Source organism: Lontra canadensis, unplaced genomic scaffold (genome assembly GCF_010015895.1).
Source record: "Lontra canadensis isolate GAN:19392208 unplaced genomic scaffold, GSC_riverotter_1.0 scaffold61, whole genome shotgun sequence".
NCBI lineage: Eukaryota > Metazoa > Chordata > Mammalia > Carnivora > Mustelidae > Lontra > Lontra canadensis.
The window spans coordinates 9,311,374-9,328,762 of record NW_022631055.1 but is presented as its reverse complement, the minus strand read 5'-3'; positions in this window follow the sequence as shown (position 1 = coordinate 9,328,762).

The following is a 17,389-nucleotide window of genomic DNA, read 5'->3' as shown; positions in this document are numbered from 1 at the left end:
TAACCCCCCATGTTGCATCTCCTCTCCCTCATATCAGGGAGATCATATGATAGTTGTCTTTCTCCGATTGACTTATTTCGCTAAGCATGATACCCTCTAGTTCCATCCACGTCGTCGCAAATGGCAAGATTTCATTTCTTTTGATGGCTGCATAGTATTCCATTGTGTATATATACCACATCTTCTTTATCCATTCGTCTGTTGATGGACATCTAGGTTCTTTCCATAGTTTGGCTATTGTAGACATTGCTGCTATAAACATTCGGGTGCACGTGCCCCTTCGGATCACTACGTTTGTATCTTTAGGGTAAATACCCAGCAGTGCAATTGCTGGGTCATAGGGTAGTTCTATTTTCAACATTTTGAGGAACCTCCATGCTGTTTTCCAGAGTGGTTGCACCAGCTTGCATTCCCACCAACAGTGTAGGAGGGTTCCCCTTTCTCCGCATCCTCGCCAGCATCTGTCATTTCCGGACTTGTTAATTTTAGCCATTCTGACTGGTGTGAGGTGGTATCTCATTGTGGTTTTGATTTGTATTTCCCTGATGCCGAGTGATATGGAGCACTTTTTCATGTGTCTGTTGGCCATCTGGATGTCTTCTTTGCAGAAATGTCTGTTCATGTCTTCTGCCCATTTCTTGATTGGATTATTTGTTCTTTGGGTGTTGAGTTTGCTAAGTTCTTTATAGATTTTGGACACTAGCCCTTTATCTGATATGTCGTTTGCAAATATCTTCTCCCATTCTGTCAGTTGTCTTTTGGTTTTGTTCACTGTTTCCTTTGCTGTGCAAAAGCTTTTGATCTTGATAAAATCCCAATAGTTCATTTTTGCCCTTGCTTCCCTTGCCTTTGGCGATGTTCCTAGGAAGATGTTGCTGCAGCTGAGGTCGAAGAGGTTGCTGCCTGTGTTCTCCTCAAGGATTTTGATGGATTCCTTTCTCACATTGAGGTCCTTCATCCATTTTGAGTCTATTTTCGTGTGTGGTGTAAGGAAATGATCCAATTTGATTTTTCTGCATGTGGCTATCCAATTTTCCCAACACCATTTATTGAAGAGGCTGTCTTTTTTCCATTGGACATTCTTTCCTGCTTTGTCGAAGATTAGTTGACCATAGAGTTGAGGGTCTATTTCTGGGCTCTCTATTCTGTTCCATTGGTCTATGTGTCTGTTTTTGTGCCAGTACCATGCTGTCTTGATGATGACAGCTTTGTAGTAGAGCTTGAAGTCCGGAATTGTGATGCCACCAACTTTGGCTTTCTTTTTCAATATTCGTTTGGCTATTCGCGGTCTTTTCTGGTTCCATATAAATTTTAGGATTATTTGTTCCATTTCTTTGAAAAAAATGGATGGTACTTTGAGAGGAATTGCATTAAATGTGTAGATTGCTTTAGGTAGCATAGACATTTTCACAATATTTATTCTTCCAATCCAGGAGCATGGAACATTTTTCCATTTCTTTGTGTCTTCCTCAATTTCTTTCATGAATACTTTATAGTTTTCTGTGTATAGATTCTTAGTCTCTTTGGTTACGTTTATTCCCAGGTATCTTATAGTTTTAGGTGCAATTGTAAATGGGATGGACTCCTTAATTTCTCTTTCTTCTGTCTTGTTGGTGGTGTAGAGAAATGCGACTGCTTTCTGTGCATTGATTTTATATCCTGACACTTTACTGAATTCCTGTACAAGTTCTAGCAGTTTTGGAGTGGAGTCTTTTGGGTTTTCCACATATAGTATCATATCATCTGCGAAGAGTGATAGTTTGACTTCTTCTTTGCCGATTTGGATGCCTTTAATTTCTTTTTGTTGTCTGATTGCTAAGGCTAGGACTTCTAGTACTGTGTTGAATAGCAGTGGTGATAACGGACATCCCTGCCGTGTTCCTGACCTTAGCGGAAAAGCTTTCAGTTTTTCTCCATTGAGAATGATATTTGCGATGGGTTTTTCATAGATGGCTTTGATAATATTGAGGTATGTGCCCTCTATCCCTACACTTTGAAGAGTTTTGATCAGGAAGGGATGCTGTACTTTGTCAAATGCTTTTTCAGCATCTATGGAGAGTATCATATGGTTCCTGTTCTTTCTTTTATTAATGTGTTTTATCACATTGATTGATTTGCGGATGTTGAACCAACCTTGCAGCCCTGGAATAAATCCCACTTGGTCGTGGTGAATAATCCTTTTAATGTACTGTTGAATCCTATTGGCTAGTATTTTGGTGAGAATTTTTGCATCTGTGTTCATCAAGGATATTGGTCTGTAGTTCTCTTTTTTGATGGGATCCTTGTCTGGTTTGGGGATCAAGGTGATGCTGGCCTCATAAAATGAGTTTGGAAGTTTTCCTTCCATTTCTACTTTTTGGAACAATTTCAGGAGAATAGGAATTAGTTCTTCCTTAAATGTTTGGTAGAATTCCCCCGGGAAGCCGTCTGGCCCTGGGCTTTTGTTTGTTTGGAGATTTTTGATGACTGTTTCAATCTCCTTACTGGTTATGGGTCTGTTCAGGCTTTCTATTTCTTCCTGGTTCAGTTGTGGTAGTTTATATGTCTCTAGGAATGCATCCATTTCTTCCAGATTGTCAAATTTGTTGGCATAGAGTTGCTCATAATATGTTCTTATGATTGTATTTCTTTGGTGTTAGTTGTGATCTCTCCTCTTTCATTCGTGATTTTATTGATTTGGGTGCTTTCTCTTTTCTTTTTGATAAGTCTGGCCAGGGGTTTATCAATCTTATTAATTCTTTCAAAGAACCAGCTCCTAGTTTCGTTGATTTGTTCTATTGTTTTTTTTGGTTTCTATTTCATTGATTTCTGCTCTGATCTTTATGATTTCTCTTCTCCTGCTGGGTTTAGGGTTTCCTTCTTGTTCTTTCTCCAGCTCCTTTAGGTGTAGGGTTAGGTTGTGTACCTGAGACCTTTCTTGTTTCTTGAGAAAGGCTTGTACCGCTATATATTTTCCTCTCAGGACTGCCTTTGTTGTGTCCCACAGATTTTGAACCGTTGTGTTTTCATTACATTTGTTTCCATGACTTTTTTCAATTCTTCTTTAATTTCCTGGTTGACCCATTCATTCTTTAGAAGGATGCTATTTAGTCTCCTTGTATTTGGGTTCTTTCCAAATTTCCTCTTGTGATTGGGTTCTAGCTTCAGAGCATTGTGGTCTGAAAATATGCAGGGAATGATCCCAATCTTTTGATACCGGTTGAGACCTGATTTAGGACCGAGGATGTGATCTATTCTGGAGAATGTTCCATGGGCACTAGAGAAGAATGTGTATTCTGTTGCTTTTGGATGAAATGTTCTGAATATATCTGTGATATCCATCTGGTCCAGTGTGTCAGTTAAGGCCTTTATTTCCTTGTTGATCTTTTGCTTGGATGATCTGTCCATTTTAGTGAGGGGAGTGTTAAAGTCCCCAACTATTATTGTATTATTGTTGATGTGTTTCTTTGATTTTGTTATTAATTGGTTTATATAGTTGGCTGCTCCCATGTTAGGGGCATAGATATTTACAATTGTTAGATCTTCTTGTTGGACAGATCCTTTGAGTATGATATAGTGTCCTTCCTCATCTCTTATTATAGTCTTTGGCTTAAAATCTAATTGATCTGATATAAGGATTACCACATGCTATGCCACACATAGCATGGTAAATTCTTTTCCACCCCCTCACTTTAAATCTGGAGGTGTCTTCGGGTTTAAAATGAGTTTCTTGTAGGCAACATATAGATGGGTTTTGTTTTTTTATCCATTCTGATACCCTGTGTCTTTTGATTGGGGCATTTAGCCCATTAACATTCAGGGTAACTATTGAGAGAGATGAATTGAGTGCCATTGTATTGCCTGTAAGGTGACTGTTACTGTATACTGTTTCTGTTCCTTTCTGATCTACTACTTAGGCTCTCTCTTTGCTTAGAGGACCCCTTTCAATATTTCCTGTAGAGCTGGCTTGGTGTTTGCAAATTCTTTCAGTTTTTGTTTGTCCTGGAAGCTTTTAATCTCTCCTTCTATTTTCAATGATAGCCTAGCTGGATATAGTATTCTTGGCTACATGTTTTTCTCGTTTAGTACTCTGAATATATCATGCCAGCTCTTTCTGGCCTGCCAGGTCTCTGTGGATAAGTCTGCTGCCAATCTAATATTTTTACCATTGTATGTTACAGACTTCTTCTCCCGGGCTGCTTTCAGGATTTTCTCTTTGTCACTAAGACTTGTAGATTTTACTATTAGGTGACGGGGTGTGGACCTATTCTTATTGATTTTGAGGGGGGTTCTCTGAACCTCCTGGATTTTGATGCTTGTTCCCTTTGCCATATTGGGGAAATTCTCTCCAATAATTCTCTCCAATATACCTTCTGCTCCCCTCTCTCTTTCTTCTTCTTCTGGAATCCCAATTATTCTAATGTTGTTTCATCTTATGGTGTCACTTATCTCTCGAATTCTGCCCTCGTGGTCCAGTAGTTATTTGTCCCTCTTTTTTCAGCCTCTTTATTCTCTGTCATTTGTTCTTCTATATCGCTAATTCTTTCTTCTGCCTCATTTATCCTAGCAGTGAGAGCCTCCATTTTTGATTGCACCTCATTAATAGCTTTCTTGATTTCAACTTGATTAGATTTTAGTTCTTTTATTTCTCCAGAAAGGGCTTTTATATTTCCCGAGAGGGTTTCTCTAATATCTTCCATGCCTTTTTCGAGCCCAGCTAGAACCTTGAGAATCGTCATTCTGAACTCTAGATCTGACATGTTACCAATGTCTGTATTGATTAGGTCCCTAGCCTTTGGTACTGCCTCTTGCTCTTTTTCTTGTGGTGAATTTTTCCGCCTTGTCATTTTGTCCAGATAAGAGTATATGAAGGAGTAAATAAAATACTAAAAGGGTGGCAACAACCCCAGGAAAATATGCTTTAGCCAAATCAAAAGAGATCCCAAATCTTGAGGGGGCAGGGGAAGGGGATAAAAAGAGGTTCAGAAAGAAAAAAAAAAAAAAAGAAAAAAGAAAAAGGAAACAAATAAAAAAAGAAAACCAATAATGAAAAAAATATAAAAAGGAAAAATATATATATATATATTAGATAAACTAGTTTAAAAAGTTTAAAAAAGAAAAGGGTAAAATTTAAAAAAATTAGCAGAAGAAGAGAAAAAAAATTGAAAAAGAAAAAAAAATTAAATTAACTGCAAGGCTAAAGAATCATGGGGAGAAAGCCATGAGTTCCGTGCTTTGCTTTCTCCTCCTCTGGAATTCCGCGGCTCTCCTTGGTAGGTGAACTTGGTCCTGGCTGGGTTTCTTGTTGATCTTCTGGGGGAGGGGCCTGTTGTAGTGATTCTCAAGTGTCTTTGCCCCAGGCGGAGTTGCACCACCCTTACCAGGGGCTGGGCTGAGTAATCCGCTCGGGTTTGCTTTCGGGAGCTTTTGTTCCCTGAGCGCTTTCCGTAGAATTCCGGAGGACGGGAATGAAGGTGGCGGCCTCCCAGTCTCCGGCCCGGAGGAGCCGAGAGCTCGGGGTCCCACTCCTCAGTGCGCCCTCAGAGAACAGCGCCCAATTACTCCCGTCTGCCTGGCCTCCAGCCGCGCTCCGAGCCGACCACTCCTGCTACCGGTTCAAGGTAACCCCGAGCTGTGAGCTCACTCCTCGGCTCTGTCTCTGTAGCCGGCTTCCCCGTTCTAATACCTGTAAGCTCTGCGACACTCAGATACCCCGATCCTTCTGTGACCCTGCGGGACCTGAGGCCACACTGGCCCCGCGTGGGCTTCACCCCAGTTAAGCCTCTGGAGCGATGTCCCTCAGCGGAACAGACTTTTAAAAGTCCTGATTTTGTGCTCCGTTGCTCCGCCGCTTGCCGGGAGTCGGCCCCTCCCCTCGGGGTCTATCTTCCTGTCCCTTTGGATTCACTTCTCCGCCAATCCTACCTTTCAGAAAGTGGTTGATTTTCTGTTTCTAGAATTGCTGTTCTCTTCGGTCTCCTGTTGGATTTGTAGGTGTTTGCAATCTTTAGATAAGCTATCTAGCTGATCTCCGGCAACCTGAAGTAGTCTCAGCTGCTACTTCTCCGCCATCTTGACTCCTCCTCTCGACATCTCTTGGTTTTAAATAGAATGGCTTAATGTCGTGAAGATGTTGGTTCTTCTGGAGTTCATTTATTAAAGTAACACACTCCCCAAAAAAATAACAGCAAATATTTTATGAAGTTTAAAAATTTGATAGTAAACTTCATATGTAAATATAAACATGTAAGAGAAATTAGAAAATACTGAAAAAAGCTGAGAGGAGAGGGACTCGTGCTAGTTTATAAAACACTAACATCTTTATGCTTATCTGGTGCTAGCACAAGAAAGGACAGACTGATGGAATAGGATAAAATCCAAATAAAATCAAATCCAAAACAGACACATGTCGGGGGGGGGAGGAATTTAGTGTATTATAAAGATAGTATCTCAAGTCACTGGAGCTTTTTAATAACTGATGCTGAGATGATTAATGGCCATTGGAAAACAATAAAAATAGATCCATGTTTCAAACTACATATAAGAATAAACCCCAAATAGATCCAAGTCCTAAATGTAAAAGAAATGAAAACATACAAGAACTAGAAGAAATTAGGAGTGAATTCCTCTATAACATGGGTACAGAAAAAGGTTTTTAAACTATGACTCAAAATTCAGAGGCAATAAAAGATTGCTCAGCTTGGCTGGGAGGAAGTATTTTTACAATATATCACACAAAGGGCTGATGTCCTAAAATATAGATGAATTTTAAAAATTCAGGTAAAAGACATGACCAAAAACCTGGCAGAAAAATAGGCAAAAGATAAGAACTATTCACAAAGATGAAAGAATAGACCTGAAATAGGAAAAGATATTTAACTTCACTAATGATAAGAGAAATGCAGATTAAAACTACATTTAGAGGGATACCTGAGTGGCTTAGTCAGTTAAGCATATGTCTTTGGCTCAGGTCATGATCCCAGGATCCTGGGATTAATCACCGCATCAGGCTCCCTGCTCAGCGGGAAGCCTGCTTCTCCCTCCCCCACTCCCTCCGTTTGTATTCCCTCTCTCACTGTCTTTCTCTCTCAAATAAATAAAATCTTTAAAAATTTTTTTTATTCAGTTCAGATGTTGTATTTAGCAGACTTCAAAACAGCTACTATAAATGTATACAAAGAATTAAAAGAAAATACAGTATTAATGAAATTAATAGGGAATCTCAATAGAAAAATGAAGATATTAAAAATGGAAAAGGAGGGCGCCTGGGTGGCTCAGTGGGTTAAGCCGCTGCCTTCGGCTGGGGTCATGATCTCAGGGCCCTGGGATCGAGTCCCGCATCAGGCTCTCTGCTCAGCAGGGAGCCTGCTCCCTCCTCTCTCTCCGCCTGCCTCCCTATCTACTTGTGATCTCTCTGTCAAATAAATAAATAAAATCTTAAAAAAAAAATGGAAAAGGAAAATCCAAAAACTGAAAAGTACAACAAAACCTATACTAAATGGACTGTACACAGCAGAGTGGGGAGAGCAAAAGAATCATTGGACTTGAATATAGGCTAATAAAAATTACCCAATCCAAAGAAAAGAAAGAAAAAAGGATTGGAAAAAAGTAAAACCTCAGAGACTTATGGGATGATTTCAGGTATTTCAAAATACATAAAACTGGAGTCCTGGAAGAAGAGACAATTTTTTTTTTTTAATTGGAGACAATGAAAACTTCCAAAATGTTGTGGAAAACATGAATAAATTGGACAAGTCTAAGTAATCCTAAGCATGATAAATACAAATAAAACCACTCCAAGACACATCATAGTCTAACTGCTAAAAGATGATAACAAGAAAATCTTGAAAGCAGCCAGAGAAGACCATGTTACATTCAGGGGAACAATGACACAACATGAATGACTTCTCAGCTAAAACTATGGAGACTAGAAGATAAAGGAATGGCAAGTGCAGAATGAAAAAAAAAAAAAAACCCCTATAACAAACAATTATATATTCAGTGACTTACCTTCCAAATTTGAGATGAGAGGAATACACTTTAGTATATTTGAATAAACTCTTAACACAGTACCCTCTGACAGATAGCTATAAATTCTGAACAAAATACAAATAATAACTACCCAAACACTCTGGAGAGTGACTTAAGGCAAACAGATTCTGATGTGCTGAATTTCTTATTATTACATACTTTAGCTTGAAAGCAGGCTGAAGTAGGAGACGGTCAGTGCCACATGTGGAGGCTGACCCTCTAAATGAAAATATGTATTCTTATTGGGTCAAACACCAGAAAACAGAGTTTGGAGAAACTATGAGTTCTGGAAAGTGCAGAAAGAATCCAAACAAGGAGAGAGCCAGAAACAGAGAACCGCAAACTTGGTGTATATAAACTCAGCCCAGATCTCTGACAACTCCCTAACCACACATGCACAGGCAGGTTATAAGATCACCATTCAAGACTAAAATAATTACACAGAAATTTGAACTGCCACCCAAGAGGCAGATATTTCCATTTAACAAAGTACATGTCTGCTTAAAATATCAAGGCTTGTGAGTGATATTACAGTAATCAGAGTCTCTGCAACCTAGAATGATGAACTCTGGGATACAACTTTAAGTTATTCAGCATATAGCCATGAAAATGTGATTCAGTTTCAAGAGAAAAGGCAATAAACAAACTTGATATGACCCAGATGTTGGATTATCAGACAAGGACTTTAAAGTAGCTATTATAGGGGTATCTGTGTGACTCAGGTGGTTAAGTGTATGCCTTTGGCTCAGGGGTTGAGCCCCATATTGGTCTCCCTGCTGAGTAGGGAGCCTGAAAGCACTTACTATAAATATGTCCATTCAGGTAAGGAAAAGATGCTTATGACAAATGAAAAGATAAGAAATCAGCAGAGAAACAAACAGGAAATTCTAGAACAAATAATTTTAATATCTTAAGTTTAAAAACACTACCAAATAGGCTTATGAACAGAATAAACAAAAGAGTCCATGGATCTGAGATCGACCAATAGAAATTGTATAGTCTAAAAAAGCAATAAAATAACTTTTTAATGAACAGAATTTCAGAGAATGGTTGGGCAATACCCAAAAACCTAATCCACGCTGTAACTGGATTTTTAAAATGAGAGGAGAGAGAGGGTGAAAAAAAATGTTTAGAGAAACAGCAGCTGAAAAATATCCCAAATTTCTTGAAAGACATACATACATTTATAGATTCAAGCTCAGTGAACCCCATCGTTACAGTGTTGAAAACCAAATATAAAGAGGAAATCTTGAAAGCTTCCAGGAAAAAATGACATGTTCACATAAAGGGGAGCAACAGTTAGATATCCCTGACTACTTATTAGAAATTTTAGAATCTAGAAGGCAGGGGAACAACATCATTAAAGTGTTGAAAAATAAAACTTCTCAACCAAAAATTATATATCAAAAATATTCTTCAAAAACAAAATCAAACTAAAGACATTTTCAGATAAAAGTAAACCAAGGAATGTTATCATCAGAAGTCTTGCACTGAAAGAAATGCTAAAGAAAATTTTTTAGTCTGAAGGAAATATATACAGTATAGAAAATTAGATCTTAAGGATGGAATGACCAGCATCTATGGAATATTTGTTTAAACTGTTTTTCCTCTTAATTCCCTTGATACATGTACAGATGTAATACATATGACAATTGCAGCATAAATGGCATAACTAGTGGAGTGGTAAATGGGTCTGTTTGGTTGCAAGGTTTCTAGATTTTAAAGAGTTGTGGATTTTAACTTCTTTCTCTCAGCATTTTAATAGGCCAAATAAATAAATAAATAAATAAATAAACAAACAAACATATGCATTATCTTAACCTTGATTTATACTCCAAATCCTGGAAAACATTCTTTTCCAGTGTGCTTGATACTTTCATCAAGATAGCCCACATGCCTTGACCATAAAACAAGTCTCAATAAATTTAAAAGAACTGAAATCATACAGAGTATGTTCTTGAACTACAAAGAAATTAAGTGAGAAAACAATGGTAATAAGATATTTATTAAAATGTCAAAAATATTTGGAAATTAAACACATTCCTGAATAATCCATAGCAGAGAGAAGAAATTACCAGGTAAAATGACAAATCCAAAAGTTAGTTCTTTGGAAAAAGTCAATAAACGTCTAATTAGTAAGAAAAAAAGAACACAAATGAACACAGAATGGGGTTGTCACTAGAGATCCTACAGACATTAAAATCATAATGAAAGAATATTATGAATAAGTTTTACCTGAAAAATTAAAAAACTAAGAAGAAATGGACCTTGAAAAAGAAAACTAATCAAAACTGACATAAAATGAAGCAGAAAATCTGAATCACCTTATCTATCAAAGAAATTTAATGGGTTATCTAAACCCTTTCCACAAAATAATTTCTAGGTCTGGATGGTTTTACTGGTGAATTTTGTCAAAAGATTGAAAGAAAAAATACCAATCTTACAAAAAATTTTTCAGAAAATAAAGAGGTAGCACTTCTCAACTCTTCTGAGCCTAGCAAAACTCTAGTATCAAAACAAGTGTTACAATAAAGGCAGAATACTATACAAGTTAATCAAATCCAACCATACGTAAAAAGATGTTACCTCATGACCAAGTCAGGTTCATCTCAAGAATGAAAGATTGTGTTCAAAGTTAGGGGAGACAAGATGGCGGGGAAGTAGGAGGAGGCGCCAATTCAACCTGTACCCTAAAGTGAGCTGATTACCTACCAAAGAACTCTGATCACCCATGAAATAAGCCTGAGATTAGAATTATACATGTCTGGATCTCCACAGGGGCAGAAGACACCAGTGGGCAGTCTTTCTGTTTGTCTGTTTTTGTTTGTATACTTCATAAATCTTACCTTGGGGCCCATTTGGGCTGAACCTTCTCTTTTATCTTTCTTTTTTTTTTCCTCTCTCTCTCTCCTTTTCTTTTTTCTCTCTTCCTTTTTTCTTTCGTTTGGGTGGGGACTCTTGATTGCTCAGAAGCATTCCAGGGTGCACCTTGACTGCGCCACGGTCGATACATCCAGCTACATCCATTCAGCCATCTCTCACCAAAATGACTAGGAGGAGGAATGCCCAACAGAAGAAAAATTCAGAGATGGGCCTTCTGCAACAGAGCTAATGGCTGTCGACACAGACAATATGTCGGAAAGGGAATTCAGGCTAACAATTATCCAGGCAATAGCTAGGTTGGAGAAAGCCATGAATGACAAAACAGAATTGATTAGGGCAGAACTGAAAGCCACCAGGGATGATGTTCACAATGTTAGAGCAGAACTGAAAGCCACCAGGGATGATGTTCACAATGCTCTCAATGAGTTCCAATCAAATCTAAATTCTCAAAAAGCTAGGGTAACTGAGACAGAAGATAGAATCTGGAAGACAAACAGAGAGAAAGGATCAGGAGGAAGCCTGGAACAAACAGCTTAGAAGCCACAAAAACAGAATTAGGGAAATAAATGATGCCATGAAACGTTCCAACATCAGAATTGTTGGAATCCCTGAAGGGGAGGAGAAAGAAAGAAGTCTAAAAGATATAGTGGAACAAGTTCTTCATGAAAATTTTCCCAATCTTACGAATGGAACCAGCGTTCATTTACTAGAGGCAGAATGGTCTCCCCCCAAGATTATAGATTCTCAAAAGTCCTCGAGACACTTGATAGTAAGAATGAAGAATTATGGGCGCCTGGGTGGCTCAGTGGTTAAAGCCTCTGCCTTCAGCTCAGGTCATGATCTCAGGGTCCTGGGATCAAGTCCCGCATCGGGCTCTCTGCCCAGCAGGGAGCCTGCCTCCTCCTGTCTCTCTCTGCCTGCCTCTCTGCCTACTTGTGATCTGTCGAATAAATTAAAAAAAAAATCTTACAAAAAAAAAAAAGAATGAGGAATTATAATTGTAGACAGGCCCTCTTGAAGGCAGCTAGGACAAAGAAGCTCCTTACGTACAGAGGAAAGCCCATCAGAATAACGTCAGACCTGTCCACAGAAACCTGGCAAGCCAGAAAGGGCTGGCAAGATATATTCAGGGCACTCAATGAGAAGAACATGCAGCCAGGAATACTTTATCTAGCAAGACTGACATTCAAAATGGATGGAGAGATAAAGAGTTTCCAAGACCGGCAAGGCTTAAAAGAGTATGCGACCACCAAGCCAACACTGCAGGAAATATTAAGGGGGGTTCTATAAAAGACGAAAAATCCTAAGAATATTATTGGACAGAAATATAGAGATAATCTACAGAAAGAAAGACTTCAAAGGTAGCACGATGTCAATAAAAACGTATCAATAATCACTCTCAAGAATGGCCTAATAATAGGCCTAATAATAATGGCCTAAGTGCACCCATAAAACGACACAGGGTTGCAGGTTGGATAAAACGACAGGACCCATCCATATGTTGTCTACAAGAGACCCATTTTGAACCTAAGGATACACCCAGACTGAAAGTGAAGGGATGGAGAAACATCTTTCATGCTGATGGGCCTCAAAAGAAGGCCGGGGTAGCGATTCTCATATCAGATAAATTAGATTTTAAACTAAAGACTGTAGTCAGAGATACAGAAGAACACTACATAATTCTTAAAGAAACTATCCACCAAGATGATCTAACAATTGTAAATATCTATGCCCCCAATATGGGAGCAGCCAATTACATAAGAAAACTATTAATCAAGATAAAGAGTCATATTGATATGAACACATTAATAGTAGGAGATCTTAACATGCCTCTCTGAGTAATAGACAGATCATCCAAGCAGAAAATCAATAAAGAAACAAGAGCATTGAATGACACATTGGACCAGATGGACCTCATAGATATATACAGAATATTCCACCCTAAAACAACAGAATACTCATTCTTCTCAAGTGCACATGGAACCTTCTCCAGAATAGACCACATACCGGGTCACAAATCTGGACTCAACCGATACCAAAAGACTGAGATTATTCCCTGAATATTCTCAGATCACAATGCTTTGAAACTGGAGCTCAATCACAAGGAAAAGTTTAGAAGGAACTCAAACACCTGGAAGCTAAAGACCACCTTGCTTAAGAATGCTTGGATCAACCAGGAGATCAAAGAAGAACTTAAACAATTCATGGAAACCAATGAGAATGAAGACGCTTCAATCCAAAACCTATGGGATACAGCAAAGGTGGTCCTAAGGAAGAAACACATAGCCATCCAAGCCTCCCTCAAAAAAATTGAAAAATCCAGATACACCAGCTGTCTCTACACCTTAAAGAACTGGAGAATCAACAACAAATTAAACCAAATCCACACATAAGAAGGGAAATAATCAAGATTAGAGCAGAGATCAATGAGGTAGAAACTAGAGATACAGTAGAACATATCAATGAAACTAGAAGCTGGTTTTTTGAAAGAATAAGATCAATAAACCATTGGCCACACTAATCCAAAAGAAAAGAGAGAAAGCTCAAATTAATAAAATTATGAATGAAAAGGGAGAGATCACAACTAACACCAAGGAAGTAGAAACAATCATCAGAAGTTATTATCAACAGTTATATGCCAATAAGTTAAGCAACCTAGATGAAATGGATGCATTCATGGAAAACTATAAACTCCCAAAATTGAACCAGGAAGAAATCGACAACCTAAATAGACCGATATCTAGTAACAAGATTGAAGCAGTGATCAAAAACCTCCCAAAAAACAAGAGCCCGGGACCTGATGGATTCCCTGGGGAATTCTACCAAACTTTCAAAGAAGAAATAACACCTATTCTCCTAAAACTGTTTCAAAAAATTGAAGCAGAAGGAAAATTTCCAGACTCTTTTTATGAAGTCAGCATTACCCTGGTCCCCAAACCAGGCAAAGACCACACCAAAAAGGAGAATTTCAGGCCAATATCACTGATGAATATGGATGCTAAGAGTCTCAACAAGATCTTAGCAAACAGGATCCAACAGCACATTAAAAAGATTATCCACCATGACCAGGTGGGATTCATCCCTGGGTTACAAGGATGGTTCAACATTCACAAATCAATCAATGTGATAGAACAAATGAATAAGAGAAAAGAACCACATGGTCCTCTCAATTGATGCAGAAAAAGCATTTGACAAAATCCAGCATCCGTTCCTGATTAAAACACTTCAAAGTATAGGGATAGAGGGAACATTCCTGAACTTCATAAAATCTATCTATGAAAGACCCACAGCAAATATCATCCTCAATGGGAAAAAGCTCACAGCCTTCCTGTTGAGATCAGGAACACGACAAGGATGCCCACTCTCACCACTCTTGTTCAACATAGTATTAGAAGTCCTAGCAACAGCAATCAGACAACAAAGAGAAAAGGTATCCAAACTGGCAATGAAGAAGTCAAACTCTCTCTCTTCGCAGATGCCATGATACTTTATATGGAAAACCCAAAAGACTCCACCCCCAAACTACTAGAACTCACACAGCAATTCAGTAACGTGGCAGGATACAAAGTCAATGTACAGAAATCAGTGGCTTTCTTATACACTAACAATGAAAGCACAGAAAGGGAAATTAGAGAATTGATTCCATTTACTATAGCACCAAGAACCATAAGATACCTGGGAATAAACCTAACCAGAGAGGTAAAGGGTCTGTACTCAAGGAACTACAGAACACTCATGAAAGAAATTGAAGACACAAAAAGATGGAAGACCATTCCATGCTCTTGGATCGGAAGAATAAACATTGTTAAAGTGTCTATACTGCCTAGAGCAATCTATACTTTTAATGCTATTCCGATCAAAATTCCACCGGTATTTTTCAAAGAGCTGGAGCAAATAATCCTAAAATTTGTATAGAATCAGAAGAGCCCCCGAATTGCTAAGGAAATGTTGAAAAACAAAAATAAAACCGGTGGCATCACGTTACCTGATTTTAAGCTTTACTACAAAGCTGTGATCACCAAGACAGCATGGTACTCGCATAAAGAGAGACACATAGACCAGTGGAACAGAGTTGAGAGCCCAGATATGGACCCTCAACTCTATGGTCAAATAATCTTCAACAAAGCAGGAAAAAATATACAGTGGAAAAAAGACAGTCTCTTCAATAAATGGTGCTGGGAAAACTGGACAGCTATATGTAGAAGAATGAAACTCGACCATTCTCTTACACTGTACACAAAGATAAACTCGAAATGGATAAAAGACCTCAATGTGAGACAGGAATCCATCAGAATCCTAGAGGAGAACATAGGCAGTAACCTCTTTGATATCAGCCACAGCAACTTCTTTCAAGATATGTCTCCAAAGGCAAAGGAAACAAAAGTGAAAATGAACTTTTGGGACTTCATCAAGATCAAAAGCTTCTGCACAGCAAAGGAAACAGCCAACAAAACAAAGAGGCAACCCACGGAATGGGAGAAGATATTTGCAAATGACAGTACAGAAAAAAGGTTGATATCCAGGATCTATAAAGAACTTCTCAAACTCAACACACACAAAACAGATAATCGTATCAAAAAATGGGCAGAAGGTATGAACAGACACTTCTCCGATGAAGACAAATGGCTATCAGACACATGAAAAAATGTTCATCATCACTAGCCATCAGGGAAATCCAAATCAAAACCACATTGAGATACCACCTTACACCAGTTAGAATGGCCAAAATTAGCAAGACAGGAAACAACGTGTGTTGGAGAGGATGTGGAGAAAGGGGAACCCTCTTACACTGTTGGTGGGAGGGCAAGTTGGTGCAGCCACTTTGGAGAACAGTGTGGAGATTCCTCAAGAAATTAAAAATAGAGCTTCCCTATGACCCTGCAATTGCACTTCTGGGTATTTACCCCAAAGATACAGATGTAGTGAAAAGAAGGGCCATCTGTACCCCAATGTTTATAGCAGCAATGGCCACGGTCGCCAAACTGTGGAAAGAACCAAGATGCCCTTCAACGGACGAATGGATAAGGAAGATGTGGTCCATATACACACTATGGAGTATTATGCCTCCATCAGAAAGGATGAATACCCAACTTTTGTATCAACATGGACGGGACTGGAAGAGATTATGCTGAGTGAAATAAGTCAAGCAGAGAATCAATTATCATATGGTTTCACTTATTTGCGGAGCATAACAAATAACATGGAGGACATGCGGAGATGGAGAGGAGAAGGGAGTTGGGGGAAATTGGAGGGAGAGATGAACCATGAGAGACTGTGGACTCTGAAAAACAATCTGAGGGTTTTGAAGGGGTGGGGGGTGGGAGGTTGGGGGAGCCAGGTGATGGGTATTATGGAGGGCACGCATTGCATGGAGCACTGGATGTGGTGCAAAAACAATGAATTCTGTTATGTTGAAAAGAAATTTTAAAAAAAGGAAATGTAACAAAAACGAAAAAAATAAAGAAATATATCAAAGTTAAACTTTTAAAGTAAATCTCTATTGGATGCCCCCCCCAAAAAGAACGAAAGATTGTTTTAACAATCAATACTCTGTTGATGTAATTCAATTTTTTGTAACATGAATGATTATCTCACTAAGTGAAGGAAAAATGATTTGATGTAATTCAAGGTCCAGTCATGTTACAAACTTTCAGGAACAAAGAAAAAAAGAAATTTCTCAAACTAATACAGGGCATTGTTATGTAAATGAGCCAAAGGTGGCTCTTTGGGGAGTATTTCTTTTTTTTTTTTTAATTTCTTTTCAGCATAACAGAATTCGTTGTTTTTGCACCACATCCAGTGCTCCATGCAATGCGTGCCCTCCATAATACACATCACCTGGCTCCCCCAACCTCCCACTCCCCACCCCTTCAAAACCCTCAGATTGTTTTTCAGAGTCCACAGTCTCTCATGGTTCATCTCCCCCTCCAATTTCCCCCAACTCCCTTCTCCTCTCCATCTCCGCATGTCCTCCATGTTATTTGTTATGCTCCGCAAATAAGTGAAACCATATGATAATTGATTTTCTCTGCTTGACTTATTTCACTCAGCATAATCTCTTCCAGTCCCGTCCATGTTGATACAAAAGTTGGGTATTCATCCTTTCTGATGGAGGCATAATACTCCATAGTGTGTATATGGACCACATCTTCCTTATCCATTCGTCCGTTGAAGGGCATCTTGGTTCTTTCCACAGTTTGGCGACCGTGGCCATTGCTGCTATAAACATTGGGGTACAGACAGGAATCCATCAGGGAGTATTTCTTTACTGCTAGCTGAGACCCATTTGTGCAAGAGCCTACTACCATCAAATTGAATTTTTTTGCACATCCAGTTATTTTTTAAAAGAGTCCTAACAAACATATTTTTAGCTATTTAGACTGCCTGCTTTGCATTCCTCATAAAACCACTTTGAAAGCTGTTACCTATTCATGAGATAGGACCCTGTAGTTATTAGACTCCCAAGTAGCTACTGCTCTTTAAGGAGGTCTCTCAA